The 27,497-nt window shown below is 42.9% G+C and overlaps 1 protein-coding gene across 3 annotated transcripts in view; it reads left to right on the top strand.

The window, feature by feature from the left end:
* Positions 1-14,481: 14,481 nt before the first annotated feature.
* The window catches only part of LOC148823307 (receptor-type tyrosine-protein phosphatase F), a 172,716-nt gene continuing 159,700 nt past the window's right edge, over positions 14,482-27,497 (top strand). For 2 of the 3 annotated variants that reach the window (XM_088927021.1, XM_088927022.1), the window contains exon 1: positions 14,487-14,849. The gene's annotated coding sequence lies outside the window, so the exon portion shown is untranslated. Of the gene's footprint in view, positions 14,850-27,497 lie in introns of all 3 variants that reach the window. The other variant, XM_088927020.1, reaches the window with a different exon arrangement.

The following is a 27,497-nucleotide window of genomic DNA, read 5'->3' on the forward strand; positions in this document are numbered from 1 at the left end:
CAGAAGCCAGGTCACTGTCCCTGGGTATGTTTAATAAAGAAATTAAAATGGAACAGTGTAAAGAAAATAATGACGTTGTACAGTATGTATTCCACTCTTACCTCTTTAAGAATTGATGGTGTCCCTACTGGTTGGGTTTGTGCAGTGATGTCTCTCAATACTCTGCAAGAGAGCAAGTATCTTTGTGATAATAACATGTAATAGCTCGGAGAATAAGTATCGGGCATATGGTGTGAGATCTGGGACTCTGCTGCCAGTCTGTCTTCTCAACGTCTTCCTCCTTTCACACTTCCACGGAGCACAGAGAATTATTTGTACACCGCCAAGCTGCAGAGCGCCTGCTTTTCATATGGCCTCCTCAAGATCCTCAGTGACTGTAACGACGCAATATCGAATTTACAGGCCAGTGAAATTTTTACGGGGGGTGTTTTGAAGGCATAAAAGCCTATGGGGAAATCTTCAAAACCTTTCAGAACTCCATTGCAAGTGGATTTGTATTTGTTCACAAAGCCGTTGCCCTTAATATTTGAGCTGATATAACTGGCATGGCAAAACTCATTATGAAGATCTAAATTGATCTGAGCATTTCCTAGTAGGTAGACCTTCAGAGGCGAACGTTTGTGTGGAGGCACGTTGGAGAGAAGGATGGAAATTGCATTCTGGCTCATCTCTCGCTTTGCTGGCCTGTCTGATTGTATCAGCAGTACTACTGGGGTCTCTACTGTCCTGGATAGAGAGGCTTTGGAGAATTGATGGGCATAGCACCTTGTCCAAACTCTTAAGTGTATCTTTAGATCAGTGTCTAGTGAATGAGAGGCATCTTACTGAGTTAATCTATTTTTTTCTTTCTTTCACGTATTACATTCTAATCTTGCTGATTGCTGCCATTCAGTTACAGATGAGAAGTGGAGGACATCAGTTCTGTTACCTCTGCCGGTACTCATTAATTGAAATCATGGGGGCTCAGTCATCTTTTTTTTTTTTGCCACAGTAAGATGGAGTTTTCACAGTTACTCTGTATAGCAGAGTTTTTTTTTACTTTCCACAAATATAATCTAAAATAAACCATGCATTTTCCTCATCTGCCATTTGGCCATTCATTCTTGGTCTGTCCTGAAGGCTGTGGTTCTGATATTTACCTTATTTTTATGTTGTGCCTATGCACAATGTTTCTAGTGTCTTTAAAAGCTGCATTGATTTTAATTATAGGACTGAAGTTCCTTTTCAGGACATGTGAATAGGGAGAGGCTTTTTTCATGGTACATTTAGACACTGTAAAACATTAATCACAAGATTGATTCTGGAAATTAAAATGGGCCACTAGACCGTTAGCCATTCCTGTTGTGTGCACAACCGGTTGGTATATACTTTTCGTTGACTGAAGAAGATGTGGGTCTGTTCTTAAAAAGGAAAACAAATCCATCAAAGAATTTCATAAAAACGTTTTGGTGAAGTGTTTTCAGTGAGGTCTGTGTCTCTGGTCCTCACCTTGTTGGCCACAACCCTTCAGGATTCCCTTTTTAATTCTAAGTAGTTTAATGACAAATGGAAAGCTCAGGAGCATGTTAGGACTTTTCCCCTTCTTAGATCACAAGATGCAGTCTGTGGCTCTGGCTGTGGTTCCTTTCCTTACTGCGAGACCACACTATCCCTGCTTCTCTTAGCTTTTAAGCTAAGATGATATTTTCCTTTGGGTTTTAATTAAATGTTTCAGTAAAGTGTTGGTTTAGAAGGCCTGCACGGTAGGTCATAAACTCCCTATCTGATTCCAACAGGTCTCCAGCAGAGAGCATTAAGGAGGTAATGTTTTTGAAAAACTACATAATTACATAACATGCATCGTGTATATCTTTGTGTCTACATGTGAACGCTCCCACATGAAACCATCAAACAAAACCACCCCCCCATTGATGGAAATAACGTCTCGTCTTTTCTTTCTAATAGTTGCTAAGCTTTATTTATCTGTGATGTTGCACTCCGGCTTTGTAAAATTTGTCTTCTTCTGACGACTGCGTAGCCCCCGTGTGGAGTTCTCTGCATCGGTAACTTAAAACTGTTATAGATGTTTAAAAACGGACAGATATGAGCGCTGGATGGTGAAAGCATCTGCAACTGCTCCCTTTCAAAATGAGAGGCTACACAAACATTGTACTTGGTGAAGAGTCTTTTAGGGGGGTAGGAGAATAACTTTTTCCTGGTGACACTGAAAAGACAATATCCCCCCTCCCCCCCTTTACAAAGATCTCTTAACGACCGTGGTAGCAGTGTGAATGATACTGTTTTAATGTTTCATCACCGTAGTTGGGAGCCAGCGTGCTCGAGAGATGCAAGAATGCTGTTCTTTTCAGCACAGGGTTGGCCAATAGCTTGATTTATGATTCAGCTCAGATTATAAAGCCTTAGAGAAATTTTGTAGATGAAAGGCACTACAAACCCTCAACGCAAGATACATGCCCCTGTTCCCTTCATCTAATTTGGCACTGTGTCAGTCAGCACTGGAATGCAGTGCCTAACCACCTGATTCCTCTTTGGTGTGTATTGAAAAGGAAAGATTTTTCGTTTCCTTCGTTAGAAAAGGCCGTGCTCATGCAAGGACAGGTGTTAACGGCGGGGCCGGGCTCGGGATAAGGAAACCGCGTGTGGGACAGCTTTTCATTCCACGGGCGCCTCGGGGAAGGAGTTCCAGGTCCGTTGGTTCCGTCATTCATAACGGGCTGCGGCACACACGCTGACAGCAGTCATTCCCTGTTACTCCACCGGGCATGAGAAACCGCTGCCTGTCCCTGCTCACTGGGCTGTGCTGCACAGCCGACCCCACGCAGGTTATTGACTCATTCACGGCTGGGCCGGGCGGTGAGGAACAGAGGCGTGGCGACGTCTCCAGTGCGTCGCTGTGACGTGGGGCTTTACTTGCTGTCGCCGTAGTTTTTTCGGTGTTTCCCTTTAAGCATCTTAAGGCACTCGCAGTGTCGACCTTATTCCATTTGATATCTGCGGGATTTTATTCATGCCTCCGAGAACATAAGGAAGGTTGCAGATAAGAGGGGCGGTCCAGTCGTGTATTAATTACATTTGATGCCACAGTGAATTGAATCCAGGGTTCCACCTCTCATTTATGTGTTTTATTTCATCCTTTATTATTATTTATTTCTCAGAAGTGACCTAATTTACAGTCAAGGTCGTGTGCGGTCATGCACCTGCGTCAGGTACGAGCAGCACTTACTCAGGCAAGACCTCCACTGTAAGCTCGCCCATTAGGTCAGCACATGAGCAATTTCATCAGCCTGAGGTGCGCAGCAAAAGGGGGGTACACCATGGGAAATGAGGTTGTGTTATGCATGACATAAATCTCTGCCGCCCCCCCCCTTCCCCCATTCGAAGCACATGGGAAGATAGATGAGCGGTCCTGACTTTGACAGCATTGCACTCGGCTGTAGCTGCCCTGTTATAAACTATGCACATATCGGTTTATACAACAAAGGCCTTATCTGTCCCCTCTGTCAGTGTATTGTTGAAGAGTGGGGCCAGTAAATGGCAGCTGTGATAAATTGCTAGGAAATTGGGAACTCGCTCATCTGTTGAGAGGGGTAAAGAAAACCAGATGCTTTTGTGCCACCTGTAGTGTTTGTTTCAGCAACAGAAAGCAGGCCTTGCCGGCCGCACACATGGCTCTGTGCTTTGTAGCCGCGATGATGTCACTGGTTAAATTTCCTTTTGAAAGCCAAGTCCAATTCCATCTATCGAAGTCCCATTCATTCTCACTGCCTAGGGACTATGGTGCACTGTCTGCCAATGGCTATTTTGCTGAATTCAGGATCGTGACACTGTCTCTTGCGAAAAGCCTCAATAGCTCTGGAATGTGTTTAAATTATGGTGTTAAAGTGAGCCAGCATGTGGATTTATCTCCCAGAAACCATCTTGTCTCATTTCAAAAGTGTATTTCCTCATCTACAGCTATGGATTCAGCAAGTGGTTCCCTTTTTTTGGGAAAAGACGGATAGAAATGAGTAAAATTTGTTGGTTCAATATAAGTCAACCTTATTAAAAGCTAGTATGGAACCTGTTTTTACTATTCATAGGGAATTCACATTTCTTTTTTTTAAATTCATAGATAATATATGGCTTGATAAAAGAGGTATCTCATAAAAATATAAAGATATTCAAGCTGTTTTTTAAATTTTGTATCTTTAAAAAAAACAACTTGTTTCCTTCTGGAGGACAGAGAATTTAAGTTCTCAAAAATGACAAATTCTGTGATCCCACTTAATGTTTGTTTTTTTAAATCAACCTCACGGAACACAGCTCTGTAGTAGATTTGGTCTAGGCCTTCCATTCCAGGTAAATAGGTTATGAGCTGAGGCTGAGGCAGAAGCCCCTCGGGTCTCTGGTGGGCTGAGAGAGAGAAGAGACAGGAGCCCCTGGGGTTTCCAGTGAGCTGGGAAATGAGCTGTAAGTTACATCATGGCAGTCCTAATGCTGCTTCTCTCTGTGCTTTTTTTATTGACATGTTTACAGCTGACAACCTGATCTTTAATCAGGAGACAAAGAATTTATGATTAGAGATTAGAGAACGTAGAGATAGAAAAGTCACATGTAGTGTTTCAAGACTCCTGAGCAATACAGTAGTCTTAACTGAGCAGGCAGCATACCGCAGTACTTAATAAAACACTGCTGTTTAAGTTTGCAGCGCTACATGTCTGTGCCACAGCCCCATGATCCTGCATAGGTGGAAAAACAGGGACTTGTGGGTTGTCTAAAGGATGCTTGAAACAGGCAAGCAAATAAAACAAAATAATGGCTTCATTAAGGTTTTGTATTTATCTTGATAAATATTTCTGTTGCAATTTAGTGTGGCGAGCTGCGAATCTTTACACTGCCGCCTAATTATCCCCCAGCGCTTTAAAGAGTGATGATATGTAATTAGGATGAGGAAATGTTAATGCATTCTGTTTCAGGTAATGGCAGGCGAAGAATTGCAGAACACTACAATAAATCTTAAAAATCATCTACTGTGACCTTAGAAAAAATCAGGCCATGAAGAGTCTTTTTTTTAAATTGTGCCCCAGCAAAATGTGTGCAATGTTACACATCATTAAGTATCACTCATTAATGAAAAAATGCAGGCGTACAATGTATATTAATTTCTAAAAACGGTTTTAATTCCTCGTGGTGTGTCCTTTCAGCCACCCCTTGCTGTTTTCCTTGCACATCTATGTGGCTGAATTCATTTCATCATTACAAAAGCGATGTCCATCATGCAGAATATGCTTTGAGCCAGTTTGTGCTTTTGCACTTTCTTTTCATGACCGCAAGGGCTCTGACTCACAATCTTTGGATTACAGCTCGTTTTGTATTAACCTGAACCTTCATGTTTTTGCCATTGGCGTTTTTGTGGCTGTACATAAGTGAATACATTTTCAAACATGTTATACAAAAACATATACTGGTGGTTATAGTGTATTGTTGGTATTGGTTTTATTTCTCCATTAAAACTGGAAACCCCATAATGCAGTATGTGTACAAGTAAGTGATGCCCTGATACCCTCATCACAGAAGGCTCAGAACAAACACTCAGAGGTAAATTGTTTATATTTGGATATTGTTCTTCTTAACTGTTCTGTAGCAGGATTTTTTAAAAAAAGGGTTTCTTTGAAGTATTGCAGTTTTTGTGACACAAGGTGATAATAAGGTGTTTTCAGAAAGTGCGCAACTGTATATTCAGGGACTGCCAGTGAAGACGTGAAGCGACAGTTCCCTCAGTCTTTAAACTGGCAGGTGTTTTTCCCAAGTATGAGAAGTGCACCGAGAAATTTGAGAGAGCTAAGACAAATCTATGTGGGTGGTGGGGGGTGTTAAATGTTTGATTATAGGAATGTGATGTTAAATTGTTTTTTTTTTTAATTTGGCAGTTAGCCTTCCCTGTCCTTTAAAGAGCGGGTTACATGCAAGGACATGCAGGCTGCTGAGGCGTTGACACGCAGGCGGAGAGAGACCACCCTGGCCTGCTTTGTCTGAATAGGGGTGAAGTCATTTTGTTTGTAAAGACACTGCAGGCGTCAGGAAACCAGGTGGCTTCTCTCCTCCGGGGGGTGGCTTTCTGTGTGTTAGAGACGAGAGAGAGGGGGAGAGACTGGAAGTGAGGAAAGACAAACTGCTTGCTCTTCGGGGCTGTGGAGTTACTCTCTCCGTTTCACTCCTGCCTTGTTAGGGATCTTTTTGCTGCGGATAGTGTCCAATTAATCACAGTGTCCTCATTACACACCGCACACCCTGCTCACGGTGCTGCTCTCCGAGAATGCAGCGGGCTTCTTTTCGCTTGTGCAACAAAGACAAATTCGCAGTGCCCCGCTGAGTGTGACAGAAGCGTTCTCATGAGCAACTTTAATCACCTGCTTAACAGGAGCATCTAGATTAACTTGTGCCTTTTTTTATGGTTTTATTTCTCTGGTTAGGTGATGCGTGATTTTAGAATCTCTACCACCTGCCCAAGGACGACAAAGAACACTCTGATCATTGGCGTTCTGTCAGGATGGCGATTAATCAGTGATATACAGGGTTGTAGAGGCACAGTGTCCTCTGTTCTTTGTATTTAACAGGCTTGCTTTCTTGCTTTTTTAATGAGAACAGTAACAGCTCACTCTCGCCCTTTCTTTCCTTGTTTTTGTTTTCCTTGAAGGCTTAATTCAGTCAATTCTTAATCAATAGTTTTTGAGAAATAGTTAAGTTCCCATTTATTAGACTACAATAAGCAATTGAACAGTAAAGTTGCTCTACTAGTTTTTTTTTTAATTCTTAGTGTTATTTATTCCTTTGGGTTGAATTAATTCCCAAAATTTGATTTTAATCACCACATAGAACTAATTTTAAACATTGTTCTGTAGCAATGAGGTGCTGTGCTTTACATTTTCAGCATCTTACTAAAATCACTGACGTCAAAATCTGTGTCTTTGGTCTTGAAGCCACTGATTTTTACCTTCTTTTGTGATCAGCGTTTGTTTACACATTCCTGTCCCAGTTCTTGGCAATAATCCGACCTATTTCTTCAATTTCTGTTAGTCAGAATGTTTTGCTCAGGCACAAGTTTTCCCGCATATTAATTTAAAAAGGCGTGTGCAAGCTGGGCCTCGGGAGTAAAGTGAGTGTGGCCTGTTGTTAGTCTGGAACCCGATGCTTCCTTCTGTAGTGTTGGTCTGGCTGGCATTATCGATGCTTTACCGAACCGACCACAGGTTAATCCATGGAAACGAAGGGATGCGTTGCCGTAGTAACAGCAGCAGCAGCCGATGCATGTTGGGGTTTGGGCAGGGCTGTGATCCGCAGCCGAGTTGCCGCCCATGAAATCGTGGGAGTGCATGCTAATGAAGGCGGTCCCCGCCGGAATTCCTCCTCTTTGTGCCGCGTCAGCGCCGTCTCCATCGGCCAGCCCTTCAAGGAGAAAGCTCCTCGGCCTGGACCCGCCCTTGTTTGTCTCAAGTGAACCTCGCTTTTGAAGATCGGTGCCTCGGAAGAGCGGAGCCTCAGAAGCTGCACTTTTAAGTGCTTCATGTCGGTTCATTTCCCGTTTTAATTGGGCTATCTAAATGCACCCCCAGTTTGCCGGTCCCCACCGGGATCCGAGCTGAAATGATTTGCTTCCCGCATTCCCCATCACGCTCTGCCGTGCCTGAGAGGACGCAACTGTTGACTTGTCTAGATGAGTGTAATAGACGGTGTGTGTTGTTTTCTCGTTTTAACACCGAGAGGTGCGCTGCTTCTGTTTTCTCTGACTCATGGAGTAACTAATCCCATATCTGTCGCTGCTCGACAGGGCTTTCTCATACTTTTGTGTGTTCTGCGTCGTGCCTCGTCGGCCAGTGCTCCTAACAGGAACAGTACAAGATTAGCGCTACGTGCACATAGTCCAGTTGTTTTTGGTGTTATTCCTTAAAATGAATGGTCGGCATTTTTCACAAGCCAGCGGGACTGCTAATCAGGTGTTTAATTTGAGCTCGTGCGGTCCAAGGCACTGGTGCACTGCCCGCGTCGATAAGGGATCACACACTGACCGTCTAGTAACAGTCTAGTGACACGTACAGTTCCTTTTGTGCCACCCTGTTGGCTTTTTTCAGAATAGAACATAGGAGTCCGTCTGTACAGTTAGTACACCGTCTTGACATTTTTCATTTGGTAGACGTGCAACGTTGCAAAAGGCCATTGTGAAGACCGCATTCTTACACTGAGAGCAGCACTGACAGCAGATTTTGTTGTTAACGTCTATGTTACCGCATGTTTTACATGTTTCTCAAGTCAAGTCTCTGCACAAATAGTTACATCTCCAGCGAGTGTTGACAGTTTGCTTGTCATTACCTGTCATATTATATTAAACGTGTTACTGCAGGGCGTGAAGTTAAAGTCAGGAAGGACAAGGCAGTATTTCCTTCACTGGGCATAATTTTAGGGGCAGTGTGGCTGGACTGTGGGGCATCAGGGCAAAACAATTACTGACTTAAGGATGCATGTGTCAATTTCATAGTTCATTGAACAGCAGACAGCAGACAATAAGCTGAAACTTTAGCAATTTCATCTGGAACATCATTACTTTTAACATGCCCCAAATAATGTGTATTTTCATGTGTATTTTCTTTTAATGTATTTGTAAAGGGTAGAATTCGGACAGCACTTCTGCTTCTTGGTACACTGTGCCTTTCACTCTGGGCGTCTGGACGTTTCTTGGAAAGGACGAATAATTTTATAGGCATGTAGTTAATTGTTCTAGCATGTAGAGTTTTGGTGTGATTTGTTTTGCTAGTAGAGAAGAGAGGCTTCTTGTTCACAAAGTCTAAAGAAGATTGCAAGCCCTAGCACTCTTTCTCAAGTGGGAGTTCAGTGCACAAGGGTGGACATTGCCTGTGAATGGGAATGAAAGACATATGGGCAGTACGATTTAGCATGTGCAAGTTTTTAAGTATTAGATGTTTGTAAATTGCAGAGTGTGCAGTCTGTGTGTTGAACTCGCAGGCTTTACCACTGCAGTGTCTCAATTTTTTTTCTATGCCATTCCAAAGGAAGGGGCTAGTCATTTCTGTTATTCTGGTTGAACTGCACCTGACTAGTATTTGCAAGAATAAAAGTGGTAAGTGCTTGTCATTTGTTGGCTGTGGCATCCTTTGGTAGGCAAGTCACCCCTCAGCATTATATATCTGATTACTGATAGTGCTACCAGAGCAGTATGCATGTTTAAGAGTTTGTTTTGAACGTAGTAAGATATTACAGAATCAAGTCTTTTACTTTCTTTTTTTTTAACATTCCTTAGTGCTGTGGCACTAAAAAAGAGTGGCAGCAGTTCTTTAGACAATGAATCATTGTCTTACAAGACCAGAGACAGAATTGCGGCTGATCAGGTGACAAGCGTGTGTGTGTGTGCGTGCGTGCGTGTGGTGTAGATGTCCTGCTGCGATAGAGATTTTAATACTTTGCTTGGGGTGTCTGCCACCACTACTGTATTGCAGGGCACCAGTTGTTGGGGTTTGTATAGCGACAGCAGGATAACATTGTTTGTTCCTCAGGTAGGCCGGTCCTAATGTTCTCTCGAAACTCGGTCTCCGAAAAGGGGAATTGGCGGGGTTTTGGAACAACTGGAGCCTTGATCTAATCCAAGTGGAACCGGCAGCTTCTACTGGAATGACACACCTGGCGCACAGTTACCAGGTTCTGTCTGTGTGTGTGTTTTACGCTGCAGCTTGTGAAGTTTAGTTTCAAAGCATCGGTTAAGGGATTATAATAAAGTATTTTTCCATCAGTTAGACCTTTCCTGCTGTTTGTCAGAAATACCCAGCGGCACTGGAGTGCCGACCAGGCAATGCCTGCATGCAGTTTGAAGTCTGTACCAAACAGACACTACAGTGCACTTGTGTTTATCATTCCCGCTTTGTATCGTAAATTTAACTTTTATTGACATGAAGGGTTTAAGATTATGGTGTAGGCCTTGACCTGTGTATTCTAATGCACATTTTCCGTATTTGACTCCAGCAGTCTTTAGTTACATCGGTCAGCCTGTCTCTATCTGTCTAGAAACTCCTTTGATATTACATTGGATTACTTCTCTGGATAGTTGTGCACCATGGATGGATTTTTCAGCGCAAGACTAGATTTGTTTTTTATTTATTTGTTTTTATAGCCTGTTTAAATAAAAATATATATATTTTCCTACCTGTACAGAAATACTTAAGTGAGTATCTCTAGCTTAAAATCATAATGTGTGCAAGTAACTTGAGCCGATTACTTTTGGTATTGAAAGCTGTAATACTTAATGGGATTAGCAGTCTGTTTAATTTGCAGTGGGCATTTTAGCAACAGTTGCGGCATTCTTGTTTGTACACCAGACACCTAGCCATTCGGATCCCTGTGTTGCTCGTATTTAACCTTGCAATGGCAGTTTCGGTACCCTCACGGGAAAATTAAAATTTAACACTGCAGAAATAATTTCCAGTCCTGGCTTTCACTGATGCAGTCAGTTTTCTGTTGCTGTGGCCCTCCCCAGGACAGGACAACACACTGAAAGCCTACATTTGAGATTTTCTGACTTCCTGAAAAAAAAAACCAATTGAATGATATCTGGAACGTGAAATGTTAATAAGCTTTAGATTTTGAAACTGGTAGAGTCAGACGTGGTAAATACAGAGTTTCGGTGTCAGAAGAGAGCTGGAAGCATTCTAGGAAACGGCTGATCTCTGGAAGTAACCTGTGGCTTTTCAAGCCCGAGAGAGAAAACTGATGTTTTGTACGCACGGAGAATGCAAACGCTAGCTGTTCTTGGTTACCAGGTTACTTAGAATCACAGTGCGTTGCTCACGGTGTGGCAGTAAAGACTTGCTCAGAATGGCTCTGCGGGAGAGTGTGTGAAGTAAACAGCATTTGCAATTCTGAAGGGCAGACCTGGCAAAAGCAAACTGTCCTGAGGCAGAAGAATTTCCCAGACCACGTGAATAAAAAGTTTCAAAAGCAGTGAACTGTTTTGTTTTTGCATTTGTTTATGGTGTGAAGTACGGTGTAGTTTGTGGCCAGATAGATGCTGGTGTGTCCCAGTTATCTCTACTTATGTGTTTAATTGCTGTCATACTCTTACCTAAGAGAAGCTGTACCTGCCAGGTGACACGTATCACACAGGCTGACCTGGTGCCAGAGAGACGCTGCTGTGTCTGGGTCTGACTCTTGACAGCTCCGGTTGTGGTTAGCAAGCTTGATTAATAAATATTGCTCAATCTTTCACAAATTTCTGAGAAACCACTTCCCTTTTATGGGCATGTGAGGTGTAGCTGCGAGTTGGAAGGATTTTACAGTTTGTTAAAGTGTAGCGATTTCGTGTTGGGTGCAAAGTCCTCCCTGTGTTTTAAGTAGGGGACGTCTTATGACTTGCCAGTCTAATGCTGCTGAGATTTGTCCTCTCTGTCATGTGAAGGCAGCCTGACAGTAATGTATGTGCTCTTCTAAGATCTTGAGAAATCCCTCTTGAGCTCTTTTCTTGGAAACAAGCAAACATTACTTTGCACTTAAGTCTCGTTGTAGTAATGCCATAATGGTAGTGATGATTGTAATTTATCTAATAAGGTGTGATTCAGCTGGTGGGCTGAGAGGTTTTTTGGATTCTCAGTGTAATTCTGCTCAGTTAGCTACCTCTCTCATTCAGAGAATGCAGATTCTTCCTGGAACCAGACTTGGTGCCAGGAATAGAATAGCAGGCTTGTTTTTAAAATAGCAGACTTGGTGTGCCTGAATGGGATATACCCATAGTGCCTTATTGTAAAAGCAAGCAATTTATATAATGTTTGTCCTAGATAAGTCCCACGCAGTCTAATAATTATTAGATCTTGATCATCTAAATTTATCCTCCTTTAATACTGTAGAGAAGGCCTGCCCCAGATTCTTTGGGATCACAGCTAGATTAAACCACCTGAGTTAATGCTTCCTGACTGTACTTTTCCTGTTCTTATCGGGGTTCTGTTGTTTTCTGTCTTGCATACTGCATAGCTCAACAGGGAAATAATTGTCTTATTTGGGGAGACGAGTAATACATCCTCCAGAAGCGTTAATAAATGGTCAAAAAATAATAGCCATCTCCCTTTTTTTTTCTGCTTCTTTGCTTGTCATAATAGTTTATGTAGCAATTTCCATTGTCACCGAAGTGGAATCGCTGAACCTCCCAAGGGTTCAAGAACCGCTGTGATCGAATAAAAGCCCCTGTCAGCTTCGGTATTCACATCGGATCTGGAGGAGAGCAGCGCTTTGACTTTCACGTGGAGCTGGCAGGACTGCAGGACTGGGGGAGACGTGGGGGAGCGAGCCACCTCTCCCCGGCTCTCTCACACCATCGCTGTGCTGCGTACGGGGGTCTGCGGATAAAGTCCGCCCCCGTCTCATGAAATTGAGTGAATGCGCTGTGAAACTGTGCACAGGTGAACACTGCCCACAAAGCCAAGAGATCAAGAAGCGTCGGTTAGCAGCTGTTTTAAAAATGGAGTGAATTTCCGAACCCTTTTTTGGAAGCGTGCTCGATTACAGCTGCTGCCAAGACATTTCCATCGTTTTCATAGGGATTAAAGACTTTTCACAGGCCTGAAGAAAGCTCAGTTTAAGAGCACGCCTTGTATTTTTATACAGTTCGCTCCACATTCTGTATTATTGTATTACAGTAAAGCCTCCGTTTGACGGGCTAATAGTGAGGAAGGTGTGTCCATTATTGCCAAATTTCTTTCAGAATTGAATGGACATTTTTTCAGCCCCAAAACAAACTATTATATGAGAAATATATACTATATATATGCTTTCTGGATCTTTTGAGTTAGTTTTTTAAAAATTGTCACCACAGCCACAATCACCACACCACATTGAAAATTGTTCTTGTCTGCTTTTAATCATAAATATACAAGCTCTTTTTTTAACGTGTCGTAAATATACTGTACGAAATTCTCTAAAGCATACCAAAACATGAATGCAATTTGCCTACCTTTGTTGCACAGCCTGTCCTGTCCCGTCTTTCTGATTTTACAGACAAAATTCTCTTTTAGCAGGTTTTTAAAGCAAAGTCCTTTAAACTGGGTGTTTACTGTATTTACTATTTAAATAGCTTTTTTTAAAAAAAATAAATCCTCACTATGAAGATCCCAGTCCCTCATTCACCTCAGCTGTATAACTCCCAGGTGACGTGACTCTATTAGACTGCCAGCAGTATACGTCATTAGAGTGAACAAAGCAGGAACAGGCCCTTCCTGTCTTTTATATGTTGTGTGCTGTATCGTTGAATGTGTCTTTATAAACCTGAACTGAAGTAGATTTCACATCGCAATGTCAAAACTTTTATCAGTGGTTCAAAAAAATAAAAAATACTTAGAACTATGTTACAATGTACAGGCGAGCTGAAGTACAGTAGAAGACAGTTGGGGGTATTTTAGTTACTCGCCCCCAGGGGGCTAGCTCTTAACATGTGCCTGAGGGAGCTGCTGTGGTTGGTGGAGAACATGCTTTCTCTTGAAAAGCTGGCTTTCAAAATGATGATCAAGGCTGTAGCAGAAACGGAGTGATGGAGGAACATCGAATAGCTGGTAAACAATTTTAGATCAAAAGATCCCTTTATGGTCTGGGGAGGTCTAAAGAGAGATATCCTCAAGGCTTCCTAATTGGGTATGTTCCCGCTGTCTTCAGTTTTGACTTTTTTTTTTTAAATTAATGCGTCATATTCAGCAGTTACCAAGGGGTGGCTGTTGTGATCATTTCCTAGGAACACCAAGTGGTGTGTAACATGTGTCAGTAAATCACAAGACTGTTTTTTTTTTTTGTTGTTGTTTATTAAACCTTTGCGGCAGAATTCACAATGCCAATTTTAAGGATAAGGAAGGTTCCGCCCTCCTGCCATCCTGTCCACGGTTACGGTCTCGCTGAAAAAATGACGCAACCTGTTGGGGAGTGTAGGAGTAGCGATGCGTGTTTTTGAGTTTGAGCTTCGAGGTTCCAAAGAGAGAGGGAAGGAACCGTTAGCTTCAGTGCCTTTGAACGCTTTCGGTTTAGCATGTGCAAGGTGTAGTTCCATCTGCTTGTAAGCAGAGTGATACACGAATGCAGCAAAAATTCAGGCTGCCACAGTGATGCCCTGTTATATTCCATTGCAGTCTCCACCGCTGCATCTTAATCTTTACATTGCTTTTATTGCTGGTACGTTGATTTTGCCTTTTACTAGATTTGTCAGATAACCTGCTAAAATTAATTCTGGAAGGAGATGAAGTGATGCCGGTGCTTTTCATTCTGCTGTGAAGGTGTGCGGCTCGGGAGCCCGTCTCCTACCTGCGCGAGCAGACGGGCAGGTGCTCACAAACAGGCTTGCAGCGTTTGCACACAGGTTTGCTTTTCACATTCCCCAACCCCCTTCAGTGAAATCCAACACCTGTGACCATCCCAGTAGGCTGAGACTCCGCCCTTGCCTGTCCCTGCACAGACACTGTTCAAGGATTAGGCTCAGAGAAGAGGCAGCTCTCAGGACAGCAACCTTCACCGCTGCATCAGGAGGTGATCGTGGATCCCTAATCGACAATTTTGCCTTTTAAATAACGAGTTGGCTGCCTTCTGGACTCGGTTTAGGCTGATGGATTAAATAGACGCTTCAGAGCGCCGTCCTCCTTTTTCTCTTCACACCTGAGGCTGCTGCACTTATTAAACATGCAGGATGCACACAAACATGTGTGAAGGATTTTCATGTCGCATTGCTCACCCTTGGGAATAACAGCAGAGCTTTCAAACAGGAAGGTTAAATAAAGTGATCAGCTTCTCTGGAAGTCCTTGGCAGCTTTTGTGCTTTCCTATTTTTTTTCCCCCTGTTATGGGTAAGTCGTGACAGTTGGTTACCTTTTGGGATTTGGCGTTTTTAAAAGAGGGTCTCTCATTGCTCGTGGAAAGCACAGTTGAATTACTGATTTGGATTTTGTATTTGTGTCCTCGGATTTAAGAATGAGAGAGTGTTTTGGTCTTTAGATCTTGGGTATCCGAACAAACATGGATTGACTGGGAATATCCCTTATTAAAATGTAGGAGGAGATGCAGAAGGAAAATTTAGAACTTTGTTACTTTGAATGAATACTTACATATTAATACTCAGCATGGCTACTTGAAAATAAGTTGTGTTTTCTAATGCTTTTTAAAAGGACACATTGGAATTTTAACTCTTACTGTAACATCCCATAAATCTAAAGGGAAATGCTCATGTCACTAAAGAATTGTTCTCATTCACTTAGTGCTTAGTTTCGGAACTTTTTTTCGTGGGCTCCTTTGTCCTTCCATTCAGCCTTTTTGAACTAAAAACAATAGTGAGATCCAGGCCGGCTTTCACCCGCGATGCCCAATTGCACCCCCCCCACAACTCCCCCACCTCTGAGTTTTGAGTGCAGCCCAGTTCTTTTTGCAGTGTCTCCCCACCGGCTGCCATGGTAAAGGTGAGACTCCCTGCCGAGCAGCCCCTCAGGAACAAAGCTGCTTGCTGACCTCTGCTTTGCCACTTACACAGTGTGTGTGTGTCTCCTGACTGTAACCTCCACTTCAGCACAGCTCAGCGATTCGGTCTCTCCGTGTTGATCTGATTCCTGCACTGTGTGGCCCGGAAGCTTGCTTCCTCCGGAGAATCGCATTTTTACGTACTTGCAGTTTCTCCCTTTTCTGTTACAGCCTCTCAAGTCCACAATTTCTCAGGAGCAGAAACTAAATAGTCCAACTTGTAAGAATACTGGGGGAATTATGGTGCGGTGGTAATTGCGAGTTCTACTCAATGTTTAGAAGGAGATTAAAGGATTTGTAGTAGGCTATGTATATTTAAGTAAATAGGATTTCGGAGTCAGATGTGAATTTAACTTTGTTGTCGGCTTAATTATATTTTTAAGATTGAGACCTTATTTAAAACAGTGGGTAAAAAAAAAAGATGTTGTATCTTTCCAAATATGTATATAGTGGAGTGTAGGAGTGTGTGTTCGCATGAGAGGTTGATTCTGCACCTTAGACAGAATAAGATGTTCATTTCGCTCGAATGTCTTTGCTCATTGTTGTATTTTTCTCCATAACCCTGAACTAGCCTGAAAGTGTGTGATAGTGAGGACAAATTACCTGGTCTGTGGTAGAACACTTGGAGGATAAATGCACAAGAGGGAACAGCTATTGAAAGACAGAATAAAATGGATCAAACTGTTTGCTATACATCCTGGATGACTTTCTCAGCTTGGAATCTTTCTATCACTCACTCTAACCTCTTTTCCTGAAGTGAAGCAAGAAAACCTTTTCCCTCACTTGGTGCTGCCCTTGTATCGTGCCCAGTTTTAAACCTGCAAGACTTAAAAAAAAAAAGCAGCACATTTTGAAAGCATTTTTTTCATGGAAGTTATCTTGGGTGGAAACTGTACTAACTAAGGTATAAGATAACAACCAGTGCTACTCCAGGGAGCAATATATTTTAGATAGCTGAGTCTGTGTGTTTCGTCAGTCTTCACACAGACAGTTGTAATTCTGCAGCCATAAATTCAAATCTAAACCCTGGAAGGAGTAAACTCATTTATCTGTGCTTTACAGCATGTTTGTGGACTTTTTTCTGTTGGTACCACATGGGACACTGTTTTCAGTGAAAGGGTAGTGCAGATTTGAAAGCAGAAAAAGTAACATAAGATGATCTCACAAACTTTTACAAAGTCGAAGCTTTTTCTCAGATTTATTTTGTCATGACTGTAACTCGAAAAAAAACTTTTTGTCGTCTGTGCAGACCTTTGCTTAACAGAGGCTGCAGAAACCCTAACACAATGTCTGTGACGGCACCTTAAGGAGTGCATTGTGAAAATGTCAGCAGGGTCCCTACAAAGTCTGTAGACTTTTAACATTCAAATGTGTCCTTTCACCTCCCGAAAAGTCAAGCTGACCTCTTAATTCTTTGTTCATACCCCTTTATTTTTAGCTGTTTATTACTGTTGCCTTTGTTACATCTGATAGGAATCTCATGCAACAAGTCAGTGAGTTGTGCTACTGCTGAAAATCCTTTTGTGCTTTGTAGGTCAACAAGGTTGAATATTCCTTAGTTTATATTTTTGATCTCTTCCTCAAATGTTTTGAAACGCTGAGTTTTATTTTTCCCAGTGTTAATGTTTGAGCACCACTGTGCTTCCTTTGCTGGTATAGCGTTCACTGATGTTGCAGTTTTTCTTGGCCCAGTGATCCATAGACCACAGAGGGCGTTGGTACACAAACTCCGCGGCTGTGTCCTGGGATTAACCCACGATCTCTCGCCACATTTGGCAGGGGCTCAGAAAGCAGCTGCACGGGTTTCTGGTCCAGGAGGAATTCTGTGGGCTTCGTGAATTTTGAAATTTTTTTCTTTCCCTTCTTTGAAGGATAATGGAACCTTTCCCTTTGAACTAAAAAAAAAACATCAAAGAATATTGACGCAGACTCATTTTCTCAAGATGCTGGTTAAATTGGCCTTTGTTGTTTTTAATTTTTGAAAGGCTGAGAAGTTTATGCCTTCGTGTATCATTTGTGGATCGTGCAGTACCAAGCAAAACTGGATAGGCAAGTTTCAGAACAGGACTTCTGGTTCCTCTCTGGCTGGGAGATTCGGCTTGTTTTCAGGCAGTCACCCCCAGTAAGGATTGACCTATAGTATTGTATGTAGGGCTGATTCTTATAATAATAATAAACCTTATTTTATATAGCGCCTTGAAAGGTGGCTTCTCAAAGCGCTTTACAGAATGACAAACTTATTAGGAAAAATACTGTTTTAAAGCATACTATGTAGAAACCCAACCAAAGCCCTGCGGTACGTTTTCACTTACCTTTCGCAGAGAAGATCCTTTGATGAAGCAAGGCCTGAATAACTAGAAGAATTATTTTACATACCAAAAATTGAAGACTGTTTCCGTGTAAACCCTCACCCTAGACATTTTTCCTGAAGACCGCTGCTTTCAAACTTTTTAAGTTCAAGCTGCCCTTTGAGTCTGTTTTTACTGGTGTGTGTGGAGTTATTCTGATGGTCCATAACAGCCATGTGTGTTCTGATGGGCGGAACAGAGGTGTTGAGAGAAAGGAAGGTTTCTCTAAACACAGGTTGTATCGGATCACCACAGTAGTAATGTGCTATGCTGCTGCCTTTTCATGCACTTTAGCTTTACTGTTACCTTTTCAAAAGCGATATTTACGAATTGCTGTATACCTCAATATCATGGTAGGGTTGAATTAAAAGATAAACCTGCAGTCCGTTCTCAGTTGCCTTTAAAGAGGCTCGGTTTGGTTTCTATTGCGTTTGGCCAGAATTCAAGAAGAAAGAAGTTTTCTAGCAGCTGTGACAATATTTTTTCAATTTGTTTTGTAACAGGGAAACTCAGATTTGAAAAATGAACTGTAGCATTTAGTGCCACAGAAAGTAGGTTGTTAATTCTTTAGTGTCCTTCATTTCTTTCTGCTGGGGTGATTTTTCTTTTTTTAGTGCTGTGGCACTCTCAGTGATTGAGTGATGACTGAGGTCAACTTCAGTGGGTTAATAGATGGTTGATTTTGTGGTCATCCAGTTCCTTCAGCAAGCTGTAAGGCAAAGCTTGATGCCAGTGTGACAGAGATCCTTAAAGTCATTTTGAGTCCCTTTTAGCTGTAAATCTGACAGTCAGAGTTGTGTGCCTGGGCACTTGGGCAGTGTTAGTGGTTCACTGCACTGGCTAGGAGACATAGCAGAGCTCCAACACTGATAACTTTTGACAAGTCCTGTAAAAGTGCTGGTGTGAAGGAATGTGAGTGTTTTGACAGGAGTAATGTCCTCAGACTACTATTCTGGGTGCTTGCCTCTCCATATTTTATGTGTTATGACATTTTAAGGGGGTAGGACAGGATGGGATAGGTGGGTATGGTATGAGAATCAAGTACTGTTACAGACGACTCTTGTCACATCTACTTGCCTTGTTTTTTCTCCTAATGAGATTCACCCATCACCTTTCTAGAGATATCCAGCTCGGAGGTTCCTTGTGGCCCTACTGCTTCTTAAGCTGTGAGAGAAATTAACTTAATCCTACTCCGTTAGGCCCCTGAGTAAGGCCCTTAACCCCAGCTGCTCCAGGGGTGCCGTATAAATGGCTGACCCCAAGCTTCTCTCCCTGTATGTGTGTCTCATGGAGAGCAATCTGGGGTATGCGAAAATACAAATTCCTAATGCAAGAAATTGTATATGGCTAATAAAGTGATCTTATCTTATCTTCTTTGTGTTCTTTGAAAAGCATGTCTAAAGTCTTCCTGCAGAAGGAGGCAGTACCATGCCCTTGATTAAGCTATGTGTCCTTTCCAGTGGACACATGCACTGACTGGACGCCAGTGCAGGTTAGTGAGCCAGTCAGGCTTTCAGTCCCATAAATCTGCAGAAAGAATCCATTTTTCTTTCACAGAAGCGTTTTGTGAATTACTGTACCTCAATTGGTTTAAGTAGTTTGTACAATACAGAGTAATGCCAACACATTTAGAAGTGCTTTTGAAAAACTCAAAAGCTCTCAACTTAAGCACGTATGTGAACATACTCATAGCAGAAGAAAAAGAGAAAAAAACATAGTCATGTAAATGTTTTGAATGCCGAAACCTGTGACGTTCAGGTAACTTCCCCAAGGAACTGAGCGGAAAATGAAATGGGGAATGATAACAAAGCTGAATTCATGGTGGCATTTAAACTGGAAAGGAAAAAGAATGAAATGCAGATTTGTTCTGTCGTGTGTTTGCGGATTGTGTGACATTGGTGTGGGCTGGTTATTGTGTCTTTGCTGGTTTGGGAAAGCTTTAAATGCAGGTAGATGCAAATGTATCTCCACACTTGCTGTAACTGACAACCGCCAGATGCAAATCGCATTTTCTGCAGATGAGTTTTTCCCAGGGGCCACTCAAGACCGGCTCTGTCTCACAGCCCGCCCCCCACCACACACACACACGTCATCTCTAAACCTTTGAAGCCCCCTGCGCACAAGGCATCCACACAGCAGAAAAGCTAACGCTCACTTTGACAGGCTTGCGTTGTAATATTTTAAAACTGAATAACAATGACTTCATTGTCAGACAGAAAAATTCTGAAATGGTGGTGTTTATATGAAATGAACATTCTGGAAGTGACTGAACTTCCCGTTTTCCTCCAGTGACATAGTATACATTCAGTGTTTTTACATATTTTTGATTGTTAAGACCCAATGGTACATCATCTGTGCTAACCCTTAATGAGAGAGGTGTGGCGGGGACTGGCATGTATTCGAAGTCCCTACAAATGCCTTGTTTTCAGGTTGGCCTGTGTTTGAATGACTAGCTAATATAAGTGTTCGTTGGTCTTTGAAACCAAAATGATCTTAGTCTTCTACTTACGATTAGTCCCTCCCAATACTAATATAAATGCTCTCTGTAGAACAAACTGTGCCTTTTTGCTTCTGTGCAACTCAGATGCTCCAGCAGAGTTCAGCTTCCTCAGGCATCAATCTGAGAGTGGTTTTACAGACCTGGTGTCGGATTTTACTGTTCCTAAGGCGCTTACATTAATTAGGATACTTAAAAGTGTCAGTGTTTCACTCCGTGTATAATGTTAATCATTAAAATAACCATATTTCATGCATGACGAAATACAATCAAGGAATTTGAATTCTCAGAGTCTAGCCTTCATACAGTGTTTAGTATGTAAATTTGTGACACGCTTAGCAAAAATTCTCACTGAAACAGGGAACCTGAGTGGCAGAGAAAATCCTCTTTGTCAAAGGCGAACTTTTCTTGCTCTTGCAATCTCGTTTTAATTACACATTAATTTTTTTGTCCCTCTGGTAAAAATTAGTTTCTTTGGTGCTTCATGGATGGCGCCCATGTGGAATTGAGTTGAATGGCCCATCATAAATTTCAGAACACCTTAGTTCATTGATGGATGAGCTTCGGGGAAGCAAAATAAGTTGAGAACCTTGATGGCTCAGTTACGTATTTGGGTTAGAATAAGTTAAAGCCCAGGCAGTCAGTACGTTAAAGACCACAAAGCTTGATGTACAAGGGGGAGGAGGAGGGGCCTCGGCAGTCACAATGCTGATGTCGGCCTTTGTTCATCTCAAAGTCACCCTTTGAAAAATGCTGTAATGTAGCTACCTGGTGACAGTACGCTCCAGCTTTTTTAGCAAGATGAATTGAGATAAATTTCATTTCATTAGTGTTTTTATTTATAGAGCCTATGCCTTCTGGGACTGGCAGCCACTGCAGGCGTCTCTGTGGGTGCGGGGGGCAGGGCAGCGTGTTACAAAGACATTCCTGATGCCATTGAATTCCCAGGGCCGCCCGCCCACGCGGCTCTGGAAACAATGCCTTGGTGCTAAAATTGGGTTCCAGCTGTAATGTATAGACGCGGGTTCAAATCTCTGATCTCCTTGCATTCTCCCTAAAGCCTGGATTTCAAAAATAGAGCCACTGCTTCGACTAATCTAGGGGAAGTTCACAGGATTCTGAGGAACAGAAATAGAATGGCTGCTAGTGAAAAGCTGTGTGGAGGTAGAAATTCTCAGAATCTGTTACAATTGCATGGACTGCATTTGTAGGCCAGCCTGTATCCGGGCTAGCAAAGGTTAAAATTCCTCTCAGTCTGGGTTTTTATTGCATTGGAAATTACCCTGCCAGTGGAAATAGGAATTTGGAGATTTTCCGTTTTTGCCGAGAATGAAAATAAAAATTTCCTCTGTTCGCACAGGGGTTTCCCATATTCGCTCATTACAGATTTTGTGAAAAATGAGGACATTCGGGATTTAGCATCTGTCTGAGGCCCTGACCTTGTGTCTGAGCAGTGGGCAGTTTGACTTGGCAGAGTTGGCACCACTGCCAAGATCAAATCTTTGCCGAACCCTTAGCAGTAATAAAGCATGAGCACTGACGGGGTGTCTGAAAACTTCCCTCCATGACTCTGCAATGTAGCGAAACACGTTTGTGAATTTTTCTGTTTTTCGGTGTGTTCTCGCATTGACGCCGGGGTTTCAGAAATGATGATCCCCGTGTCCCTCGAAGTTGCCTGAAGCTTGCCTTTCAAAATCGGAAATCCAAGGACGGATCCAACCCGTTTAATAACACGGTTGCTAATCCTTGGCTTTTTGTGTACATCGCCTGCTCCAAAGAGGCAGTTCAACTGGCAAACTGCGGTGATTTATTTAGTCTGGCTGCTGTCACCATGGGCTTGTGTGTGCCAAGAATAAAGAGCTCAATCTCGGGGTCCCTGTACACACAGGGCTGTTGTATAACTTCAGTCTTACTTCGGCTACAGCTGCCAGTCAGAGCTGCATGGCAGGAGATCTCCAGTCCCGGAGTCACTTCACCGAAAGCCCTCTCGCTTGGCAGGGGCTGGTGCCCTCGCAGAGCAGCGGGGTCTACAGCCGCTCTTGAGCTGCCAGCCCTGGAGCTGCTTTCCTGTTCTCGGAGAACAGCCGTAATTAAAGCCACCTGCTAGCGACTTTGCTGCACGAGAGAGCCCGAGCCTCCCCTTTTCAGGTATTGCTGGCAAATGCAGCTTCTGTTCCTGAGGTTCCTCGGGATTCTGGTTGCACTCCTTTTGCCCTTCGTGAAAGTGGGGCAGAGACGGGGAGAGCCACGCGCGGTCTTCCTGTGGCTGGTGTGTACATCTGTGCCCACCCAGGGGGCAGCTGCATGGGTGATCGATGAGGGAGAGGCCTTCAAGCTTGTGTCCATTAACCAGCGTTTCCCCTTTTCAGTCTCGGTGCTCCCTGAGTTACACAGTGAACCAGCGCCAGTGGGTCTTCGAGAAATACCCCGTAGCTAGTATTTAATAAGACAGTGACAGAATGCTGTGGTTTTATAAGCCAAAAATCAAGATGTGTGTGTGTGTGTGGGGGGGGGGGGATAAAGCTACTGAGTCATTTGATTTCACCATGACATTAACACCCTTTAGACACAGTGGTGTAAGAGAAAAACAATTAGTCGGAGACTGGAAATAAGTACATTAAGAAAAAGGTGATTAATTATGTTTACATGAAGCTCTTTGCCTTCTGTGGGTCTTTTAGAAGGAAAGATGTGGTGCTAATGCAACATGGAATTGAACGGCCTCCATGTGGAAATGTTTAATAGATGCTTCCTGGGATGATGAAGCAGCCCACTCAGGGTGTGCTGTGCGGATTGTCACTCTGATCCGGACACGCTCCGATGGGAAATCGCCCCTGCTTTTCTCCTTTCATAGTGAGTGAAACCTGTCACGTCTTGTTTCAGTCAATGACTTAGTATTTCCCTTCACACAAACAGCAAGCAGACAACAGTGAGGAGTCATAGTGAGGGCTCCTGGCTCACAAGTGGAAGGTTGTAGGTTCAAATCCCAGGTGTGGGAACTGTTGCTGTACCCTTGAGCAAGGCACTGTTCTCATATTGCGTCAGTATAAATGGGCACAAATGTAAGTCAGGATAAAAGTGTCAGCCAAATACATCTATAATAGTTACAGTAATATTGTGCTGCATTTTCATTTTATAGGAGCATGGTAAATGTTCAGCACTTGATCACTCAAATACGTTAAAGAGATTCTGGTTGGCTTTTTTATTCAATTGTATTTAATTAAGGGAGTAAAATAAAGGAGGCGGGGAAGAATTTTAGTTTCCAGTTCTTTGTTCTGCAAGTCTGGGAGGCAGTTCGTAAAATTGCGTGCGTTAGGTGAGCTGTTACTGTTGCATTAGACATTCTGAAAAATTTCAATGGGTTTATCATCCCGCCAGTCAAGATCGTGCCTGATTTCAAGGCACAGACCGTTTTGTTTCAAGTCCGTTTGTGTGGCATTAGCCTCCATTGTCTTGCTCGGTTAAGGGAATTACACTTCAAACAGTCCTGGCTGGAAGTAAGACAGGATCACACAGGTGAGGGGCTTGAGGGGCTCAATTAAGCATCTGCTTTGGCAAACATTTGCTAATGCATTATTTAGGGTCCCAAAGATATGTAATAGCCTTCACTTGAAGTGACAGTAAATGCTATCAGTTTACCACTGTTCTAAAAAACAAAACAGCCCTGGACAGTTAGAATGAAGTACTTGAGAAGAAAGATGCAGCGGTGACGTCTTGTAGAAAAAAGGAATCTGATGGCAGAGAGAAAGGGGTGTGCCAGCAGTCTGTCTGAAGTGGTATATTGTTTCTGTGCACTGAAGGTAATTGATAGTCTGGGAGTTGTCTCAGGTGCAGGTAAGCCCCGTCTGTGTTAGTGCTGTGATATTTCATTGAAGTGTGTGTGTACGAGGGAAACAATGCTCAGGCTCTTGGGAACATGGGCCTCTGTCAGACAAAAGCCCTCTCTCATGCTCGCAGCTTAAATGTCATTTATGCAAGACCGATAAAAACAGATGCCAGTTATCAGGCAGGCTAGCTTCACATCATGAAAGAAAGATCAGGAGTCCGTGGGATAGGAAAAAAGCTGATAGTTGCTTTTATTTTGCTTTATATCACAGATCGCTGTGCCGTCCATCACTAAAATTGTTTTCCGATACATTCTTTTTCAAATAAGTTTCAGGGAGTTTGAAACTAAAAGGAGCCAGGCCATTGGAAATGGGGAACCAAAAAAGAACAAGTTTGTCTTGGCATCCAGATGACAGTGCCAAGTAACATTTGCTGTGTTTTAAAAAGTTGTACCTATAAGAAAGCTATGCATGACCTGCTTCTGGCCTCTAGTGGAATCTGTAACTTGAATTGCCTTTCCTTTTCTCCTGTCCTGCTTATCTTACGCCCACTGGACTTTGGACTTTAATTGGCGAAGGTGGGCTGTGCCTTTCGGAGCCAGGCTTTGTAAATAAAGATGTGGGATTTCATTTGTGTTAGAACTGCAGGTGAGGGGAGAAACAAGGCAGTTGGTGTGTAATAAGGACATTGGTGGCTCACGAGTTTTGATCTTGCTGCACATCTCTTCAGTATAACAGTAAACAGAGTTCGGCAGTATATTGATTGCCTTCCTTTTCCCCGTCTTATTATTCCTGACACTGGATGCCTGTCTTCACTGGCAGGGATATACTGTGGAGACTGCATGAGAATTCATGTATACATTTACAACTTTTAAGAGTGCACTGTGTTGTCAGTTATAAATTTGTTGAATTAAATGGATTGGCTGAATGAGCAAACGGAATGAATGGACAGTTCCTTAGCATGTAGGATCATTGTGGAAATCTAGAATGATAATGTAGTATTTTTGCTGCGCTTCAGTCAGATTTCATTATGTTTGTGATCCTGGTAATCATGGCAAGCTTGTCTAGATTCTGCTGGGATGTTGGCTATGTCAGTTTGATGCCTTATTCTGGGTCCTCTTACTTGACAGGCTTATGTATATGCTGAACACGGTGCTCCCATTGAGAACTTCATACATTTTGACGTTGCATTATTTATGTTCCATACATGTTTGTGAAAGAAGATGTGAAAATGGGCCGATTTGGTGAACTGAGTTGTGTAAGGTATGCATGTTGTGTAAGAGGTATGTTTTAGCACATTCCTCACCCCCCTGCACAGAGAGGCTGTTTGTTCAGTCAGTGGCAGAAGAGGCACTGGAAGTAGCTGTCCCTGGACCCCACCATTGCTTTTAGTCTGAACGAGGGCTTTAAATTATTGCATAATGAAAATTAGAGAAAGCCCAGCATGTCACTCATTAGAATCTTTTAATAGTGTATTTAGTTGACGCAGCTTATTTTGTAATAATTGACATCTTGCCACAAGCCATGTTTTAGTTATTGTAATTCACTTTACATAGATTTTTAGTGGCCAGTGAGCACAGTAGTTCACGTGTCAGCGATACTTCCCTATCTCTGCGACGTAACTGTCACACTAATTTAATTTTGATACTGCTGGCTTTTTAGAATTTAAATAGCTGAAGTTAGCCTGGTAGGGTTCAGCGAAGGGTCATTCTCTAATAAGATAACAAAGCGAGCCCAGGTCCTGTTGTGTGACTGACAGTGTCCCCGACAGGTAGAGGAACGAATTGTTCCTACACGCAACTTGACGACGGACACTGGCTGAAGGCAATTTTACACGAGGCGACACCGATTACCAAAGGAAAGCGGGCAATTATTAGCCTCATAATAATGACTTGTTACTCCCTTCCAATCATCTCAGACTTAAAAACTCCTCACAAGTCATTCAAGGTCCCCCTCAAGATGGGTACTAATAGCCTGTTGCTAGCCTCCAGCATTAGGCATCTGTCACCGAGGCTGTGAAAGAGCCTAATTTCCAGCCGGTGAATTCCTTAGGCTTGGCAGGGTTAAAGCTGCATGAAAAGGGAGGTGAATGACTGACTGCGTCTGCAATTTGTTTCTTTCCACAACTCCCCATGTATCTGCTTAGTATTCGTCATTCTGTACAGGGACCAGGGTCGTGTTTAATCAGTTTGGTTCTGATTGCTTCCCATGTATCCGCGGGGTCGTTTCTTTCAGCCTGCTCTTTTGCATTACAGATCTGTTCTCCAGAGACCGGCTGGATATATAACTCCATCTGCTGCGTCTAGTTTTAGCTCTTTCAGCGTGGCCTCTTTAACAGGTGAAATACGCGTCCCGCAGAGATGCGAGCTAATGCGCCAGCACACGCGCGGAGATGTGTCTGATAATCATCGGCGCTGCGCCTCTCCCGAGCGCTTTTCAGCAGGGGGGTGAGGAATGTGCACCAGCATACCTGAACACCCCTGTCCCACTCCGGACCACATGGCATCGCACTGCGGCACACGGTTGCTTCCTGGGGAGTTGCACCTCCACAGGTGGCAATAGTTGGAGCAAAATCCGGGATGTGGGATCTGCGTACGTGCAGGGAGTCAGTGGCTTTTAGATAAGATTAGAAGACCTTTATTATCCTGAACCTGGGAAATTCGTTTGGCAATATTGCTTCACAGCCTTCACCCATAAAAAGTAAAGAGACTCAAGTACGAGGACGGAAAATTCAATTAAAAAAACGGTTCATAAAATCAAATTGGTCGGACGGTCAGAACAAAACAATTGTCAAAGCAAACTGGGGAAAAAAACCCCATAAGAAACAAAAAAAAACATAAAGTGAAGTCTAGTCAAGTCTCTACATGAGCAGCCAAAAATTTTAAAAAAGGACAAAAAAACTATTGTGATTCGGATGTCCTTAGAGGAGTTATAGGTAAAACCAGAACACACACTGGGGTGCCACTGACTGGCAGCAGTGCTACCAAACCTGAGAATGGCAAAAAGGAGTATTTTATCTGGTTCTGATAACAGCATCTTATCTGAAGATACCCTTCTGCTTGGATGTCAGTGGGCTAACCCAAAATATCTGTGAATGGTGCGGGTCTCTCAGATCATAAACAGTGTTTCCAAATTTAAAGCATGCCGAGAAACTGTTTCATCAACTCCGGGGCTGTTAGGGATGTAGTTTTCTGGCATATTGGTTGCCTCCATTTGTTGAGGTTAATGGACCTTAGAGTTCCAGGCAGTTAAGCGATAAAGCAGTCACCCTCTTAGAATGCATGCAAATCTGAATTATGTCTGTGGTTCAGAAATGTA

This window comes from Atractosteus spatula, chromosome 11 (genome assembly GCF_055471065.1).
Source record: "Atractosteus spatula isolate fAtrSpa1 chromosome 11, fAtrSpa1.hap1, whole genome shotgun sequence".
Classification (NCBI taxonomy): domain Eukaryota; kingdom Metazoa; phylum Chordata; class Actinopteri; order Semionotiformes; family Lepisosteidae; genus Atractosteus; species Atractosteus spatula.